The 6,541-nt window shown below is 41.0% G+C and overlaps 1 protein-coding gene across 1 annotated transcript in view; it reads right to left on the bottom strand.

Moving 5' to 3' along the window:
- Positions 1-3,091: 3,091 nt before the first annotated feature.
- The window catches only part of LOC105856978 (aldehyde oxidase 2), a 79,184-nt gene continuing 75,734 nt past the window's right edge, over positions 3,092-6,541 (bottom strand). Inside the window, exon 36 of the mRNA XM_012739067.3 lies at positions 3,092-4,806. The gene's annotated coding sequence lies outside the window, so the exon portion shown is untranslated. The remainder of the gene's footprint in view (positions 4,807-6,541) is intronic.

Genomic DNA, 6,541 nt, shown 5'->3' with positions numbered 1-6,541 from the left:
GGGTTATTAGACAGTGCTAGAGTACAACATTGAAAAGTCACACTGTACTTTTTTTTTTTTGCCTCATTTCCAAGTTTTGGAATTTTTTTCTTTTTTCTTTTTTCTTTGAGACAGTGTCCCGCTCTGTTGTCCTGGATAGAGTACAGTGGTGTCATCATAGCTCACAATGCTCCTGCCTCAGCCTCCTGAGTAGCTGGGACTACAGGCATGTGCCACCACACTTGGCTAATTTTTCTATTTTTAGTAGAGATGGGGCTTCACTTTGCTCAGGCTGGTCTCAAACTTCTGAGCCCAAGCGATCCTCCTGCCTTGGCCTCTTGTGAAAGTAAAATAATTAGTGGCTCCAGCAGATGTAAATCCAATAACAACGTGAAGCCTGGTTTCTTTGTCAAAGAGCTATAGCTTCTTTCTTTTTAACCTTCTTTAGAGCTTGTGGCTCGTGGGTATCTGAGTTACACAGTGTAGTTTCATCAGTATTCTCTGTTGTCATAGAGCACACTCATTGTGCTCTATTACAGAACTAAAGCACTCTTCTTCAATCAAACATATGTAAGTACCAGTCTGAGATAGACCTGTGGCAAAGGAGGAATAAAACACAGTCCCTGCCCTCAGCCAGTGGGCCTCTCGTCTAGACACACCCAGACAAATAGGTTGTGTGTGCGATAGAAGAACCAGGTATAATAGGGGCATGAGGGAGAGAGGGTCACTTCCACACCAAAATTGGATCTATTAGCCTCGGCAAGAAAGTTTATTGGTATAGTGGGTTGAATGGTGTCTCCCAAAATTCACGTTGACCTGGAACCTCAGAATGTGGCCTTATTTGGAAATAAGATTTTGGCAGATGTAATTAGCTAGGTTAACACGAGCTTAAACTGAATTAGGATGGGCCCTAAATCCAATGACTGGTGCTTTATGAGAAAGATAGAGGATTTGGACACAGACACACAGGCAGCGGGCCATGTGATGATGGAGGCAGATATGGGAGCGATGCAGCCACAGCTAAGGACAGACAGGAGCCACCAGGAGAGGAAAGGAAGGGTTCTTCCCAAGAACCCTCTGCCCTACCAAAACCTTGATTTGGGACTTCTAGCCTCCGGAACTGTGAGAGATTAAATACTTAAGCCACCCAGCGTGTGGTAGTTTGTCCCAGCAGCCCTAGGAAATGATGGCAAGGTGCTGGGTAGGTCACAGAACTGAAGGCGGAGCTGAAAAACCAGGCCTTCAGATGTGCAGGAACAGGGCACTCCCGGGAATCTCAGCGGCAGGAGCTCCTGGCCTTGCTCTTCATGGCTCGGCCGTGCAGGCAGTCTGCCGCACTGGCCTTTGGACCTTGTGTCCATTGCTCAAGAGACTCTTAACTCTCAGGATAGAGACTCTGGCCCCAGCTTATCCTGTTCCTTTCCCCAGCAGCCTGGCTGGAACATGCGGAGTGGAGAACAGATGATTTCCCAAAGGAAAAAACAGCAGTCAGATAAAAACAGCAGGTGACCACTATACAGATGACAGCAAAGTCCCATTTGGAACAAGAAACCATACTGTTGAATGCGTCTCTTTTACCCAGTGACAGGGGTGTTTACCGATGTTGAGAAAGATTATCCTGGCAGCTGTGTGCAGAATGGTTTGGAGCGAGACCAGCTAGCCAGCCAGTACACCGTCTAAAGTTGAAGTTACAGGAGCTCAGAACAGCTTGTCCTGCCGTGGTGGCTCTGCAAGGGAAAGAACACCTCCTTTTTCTCAGCGGTATCTTAACATTGACTTTCAGGGGTGTGTGGGGAGACTGAGACGATGTCTTTATTCTCTATCTCCAACTATTTCTACCTAACTTTTAACTTTTTGACATCTTAAGAATTGGAAAAGAGGCTGGGTGCAGTGGCTCATGCCTGTAATCCTGGCACTCTGGGAGGCTGAGGCAGGAGGATTGCTTGAGCTCAGGAGTTCGAGACCAGCCTGAGCAAGAGTGAGACCCCCCCATCTCTACTATAAATATAAAGAAATTAGCCAAACAACTAAAAATAGAAAAAAAATTAGCCGGGCATGGTGGCACGTGCCTATAGTCCCAGCTACTAGTGAGGCTGAGGCAGGAGGATCGCTTGAGCCAGGAGTTTGAGGTTGCTGTGAGCTAGGCTGCTGCCATGGCACTCTAGCTCGGGCAACACAGTGATAGCCTGTCTCAAAAAAACAAACAAAAAAAGAATTGGAAAGGATATCTTTTGCTATTTGTTTACTCAATTATGAGACAGATCAAGTGTTAGTTTTTACTGTTTTGGGGTGTTGCCAGGAGCAGGCTATTTTCCTTTACACAAGAGAAAATCTACTCGGAAAACCCAGGCTGAGAAGAGTATAAATGCCTCCTCCATTCCCAAGACCAGGGGAAAGAAACAGGATCCACAGAGCACAAGATGGGCATTGGGGGGTGACAGTTCCTCACTATTACAGGCACCAGGCTGCCACTGATGGGGGGGAGCGGGTGGAATTGTCCAGACAGAAGAGGAACAGCAGGTGTGACAACGGGCCAGAACCGGGTGCTTGTCCTGTTGCCTTAGACTTCCCCTAACATTCTGACATTTGGTCATTGTATCCTGCCCATTTGCAGGGCCAACTGAAAGTAGCTCTAATCTTGACAGCAGTGGCTGGGCATTCTGGGATCGGCTATTCCTGAAGGGAAAAAAAAAAGTAGCTAATAAAAGTAGTTACACTTTCTGCATGTGTGAGAATTAGATGGTGTCTTAGTTGGTTTGGGCTGCTATAACAAAAATACCATAAACTAGGTGGCTTATAAACAACAGAAGTTTATTGCTCACATTTCCAGAGCCTGGGAAGTCCAAGATCAAGTCTAGCAGATTCAATGTTTGGTGAGGGACCCCTCTCTGGTTCATAGATGGCCCCTTCTTGCTGTGTCCTCACATAGTGGAGGGGGTTAGCTAGCCCTCTCGGATCTCTTTTATAAGGGTGCTAATTCCATTTATGAAGGTGATGCCCTCCTGAGCTAACCACCTCCCAAAGGCCCCACCTTTTAATATCATCACCTTGGGAGGCAGGTTCAGTATATGAATTCTGGGGGGACACAGACATTCAGGCCATTGCAGTATAAGTCTTTGCTTTATCTTTTTATTATTATTTTTTGTAATTTTTGAGCTATGTCCATGCATTACTTATTTAAAAATTTAGTAATTTTCATCCTTTAACAATGCTTATTGAGCCCAAAGAATGGGTTTCAAATATGTGGCTTCAAATGTGTCTTTTAAAAATTATTTTATTAATATCCATGCGATCCAGATTTTAGTACATCAACCCACAGAAATAATTTTTATTCAAACCACTCTATTTTTAATGCTTTATAGTTTTCAATCATGACAAATGGAAAATAAATGCCTAGTAACCATCCTTAGCTCTAATAGACCAAATTAAAAAAAATACAAATTATATTTACCATCATTTAAAATAATACATGTGATAAAACAAATTTCTCACATTCTTATTAGGTTAAGGATTTTATTTTCAAAAGAGTAAAAATTAAAAAAAAATACTTTAAATTTATTTCATCCCAGCCACTCCAAGTTTTCCCAGCTCTTTTGCTCGTGCATCTTTCATAATTTTTGTCCTGCCCATGACCTTTCTGCTCCTGTCCCACTTCATCCCTGGGCTCCTGTGGCCTAGGGGAGCCTCCACAGTCAGCAGATGGCCCTGTGGACAGCTGTGCCCCAGCCCTTCACGCACATGTGCCCACAGCCCTGAGTGACCTCCAGCCTCCTCCAGGCTGTGCCGCGTGCCTCATCGCTACCTTCGCTCACCAGTCACCAGCCTTCTCAGCTCTGCCTCACCGTGGCAGCCACTGCAGGAGTCACTGCAAACCACCGCTTGGTGACCCTGAGCCTGTCAATTCTCCCTAGTAGAGGGTCAGGTTACCTCCTAACTTTCTGGTCAAATAAGGCCTAATTTATATGCTGGTTTTTCTTCCTCTGAAGGCCCCTTAAACTCAGATCAGTGGAATTTGGTGGATCTTGTATATTTTAAGCCATAAGGTAAGGGGTGATTACAATTTATAATTCTCTTGCTCTGTGTTATCCATGTCAATGTATGGGAAATTGAGCCAGGCAGTATTTCTGAAACTTTGATACCAGATGGGGATGTTTTTCATCAACAAATTAAAAAGAAATAAAAATAAAAACTGAGGGCTTGGGGAATAACACATTGAACTTTTTTTCACATTGCTCTCTCCCCGTGCCCCCTTCAAATTTTGAAAGAATGTTAATCAGTTGAATAGCAGATCTACAGGAGGAAAATACCACTCCTTTGCTGTCAATCCATGGTAAAAGCAAAACAAAAACTTGCAGAACTCTTGTGGTGTCACTGCTCTGTGGCTTCTGGATCAAATATGTCCCTGGGAAAAGTCATCAGATGTTTGTCTACGGAGAAGTGTCTTTCATTCTGTGACTGTAACCTGTATTACCAGTCCAGTTAGACTGGATGGACTCAGAAAGGAAAAAAATTGCTTTTACAGCAACATTTACATGATCTTTTTAGAAACAAATCAGTATTCAACTTGCTTGCTGTGGTTACTGCAGTGCTTCCCTGGTGGCCTCTAGCCTGAAAAGTCTAAGTAAATAATTTGTAAATAATGATTCATCTTGTTAATGTACTCAGACGTGGATAATGCTTCGAAATTTCATGTCTTTCCCCCCACAATAGTATAAGAATATCAGTTTGGAGTTCAGTTACGATTAACAAGCCATCTTTTTTTGGCCTTAGATCCAGGGCCAGACTGGAACATGACATTTTTTTTTTCCTTGTGAGAAACTGAAACAGCTGGGGAAAAAAGGAAAGAAAATTATTATGAGAAAAAGTGTACATTAACTTTTGTGTGTGGGGAGAAGAAAAATAAGTAGTTGAAAATTGGATTGGTAAGCTTTGCAGCTGTGAATAAGTGCATTTTGGTAGTTACTTCATCTTCCTTGGCCTCCATGTCTTCACTTATTAGAAGCTGGATGACATCAGAGGTTTTCAAACATTTTTAGCAGAGGTTTAAAATGTTATGGGAGGCTGGGCACAGTGGCTCATGCCTGTAATCCTAGTGCTTTCAGAGGATTACCTGAGGCCTGGAGTTCAAGACCAGCCTGGGCAACATAGCAAGACCCCATCTGTCTCTACCAAAAAACATGTTGTTGGGAACACACATACCTGGATATGTTTTAGTATGGTATAACTTTAATATATAAGGTCAATGTTGAACACTTACTTATAAAGCAAATATCTGAGAACAATTAAGCTACTTTGAAGAATGTAAAAACTTGAAATTGCAGGTAAAGATGACAGTTATCTACTCAAAATGCAATTTATATCTGCATTTTGCTTTGATTGCACAGCACGGAGAAAATTCTGACACACAGAAATAATTCTAAATGGTAAAGTGCCAAGAGAGTTTTTTTGGTTTTGTTTTGTTTTCTGTTTTTTCAATTTGTTTTGCAATCTGAGGATAGTCTTAATTTTAAAGTCTGTACAAAAACTTGACAACTCACTAACTCAGTTCATTGAATTAGTTTAAATTTGGTATTTAGCACATCTTTGAGTGTGTGTGTGTACCTCCTGTGTTAAGTACTATGTGCCAGGCATGATGCTATGTACTTTACATGCTTTGGTTTACACAGGGGTTAGAGTGGATTTGCCATCACACCCCCATTTAACTTTAATAATTGGAAAGAGCAAGAATGAAAGAGCTCAGGTAATTCTGCCCTGCATTCCTTGGGTGTGTGTTTTAAAATTACTATTTTACAATACTGCAAAATGTAATTTTAAGCGTCACCTATTGTCATTTTTGTTGCTTTTAAAGGAGAAGAAAATTCTCATTATTTATTTAGTCCGATTTAGTAAAAATATCAATGCAAGTTGTCCTCATATGACAAAGTACAGTGGAATTAAACATATTATATGTATCAATACTTGGGGATTGTTTTAGACATTTAATTGGAAAATTATATTTTAATAAAAAACTTTATTAATTTTTTTCTGAACTTATGATGTAGTTTTTTCTCTTAATGCTTTCAGTTTTTCTGTTGTTGCTCAATAAGTTTGCAGAAAAGCAGAAGTTAAATTTTCTAACAATAAAAATATCAGCTTATATTTCCCAAGAGACTCCTTCGGCCACTTTCCAAAGTCTTCCGTGCTCTATATTTTGTGTTAAACAGCACAAAATTGTAGCTGTTGAACTCTATGAATACAAATAGATAACTCTTCCAAATAGCACTAGTTACTTATAAATGAAATCAGTAGATTTCAGTTTGATGTTTTGCATTCAATTTGGAAGTGATTCTTCAAAGAATCAGCAAGTAGGATCTTTAAATATCTTAGTCCACTGCATTCCCATGTTTAATTTTATTTTAAAATAAGAAAACCTGCCATGTTGGCTAAGACACTCTGACCATCCTTTGTTAGCTTCCAAAGCCATGCATGCTTATTGTTAAAGGATTAAAATGTTGGATAAGATATATTGACTTAAAAATGAAACTTGATTTAAACACTTGTGCAACCCTCAGGTCCCATAGAA

This window comes from Microcebus murinus, chromosome 8 (assembly GCF_040939455.1).
Source record: "Microcebus murinus isolate Inina chromosome 8, M.murinus_Inina_mat1.0, whole genome shotgun sequence".
Lineage (NCBI taxonomy): Eukaryota > Metazoa > Chordata > Mammalia > Primates > Cheirogaleidae > Microcebus > Microcebus murinus.
The sequence above is the reverse complement of the archived record's forward strand: the minus strand, read 5'-3'. Positions and strand labels throughout refer to the sequence as shown.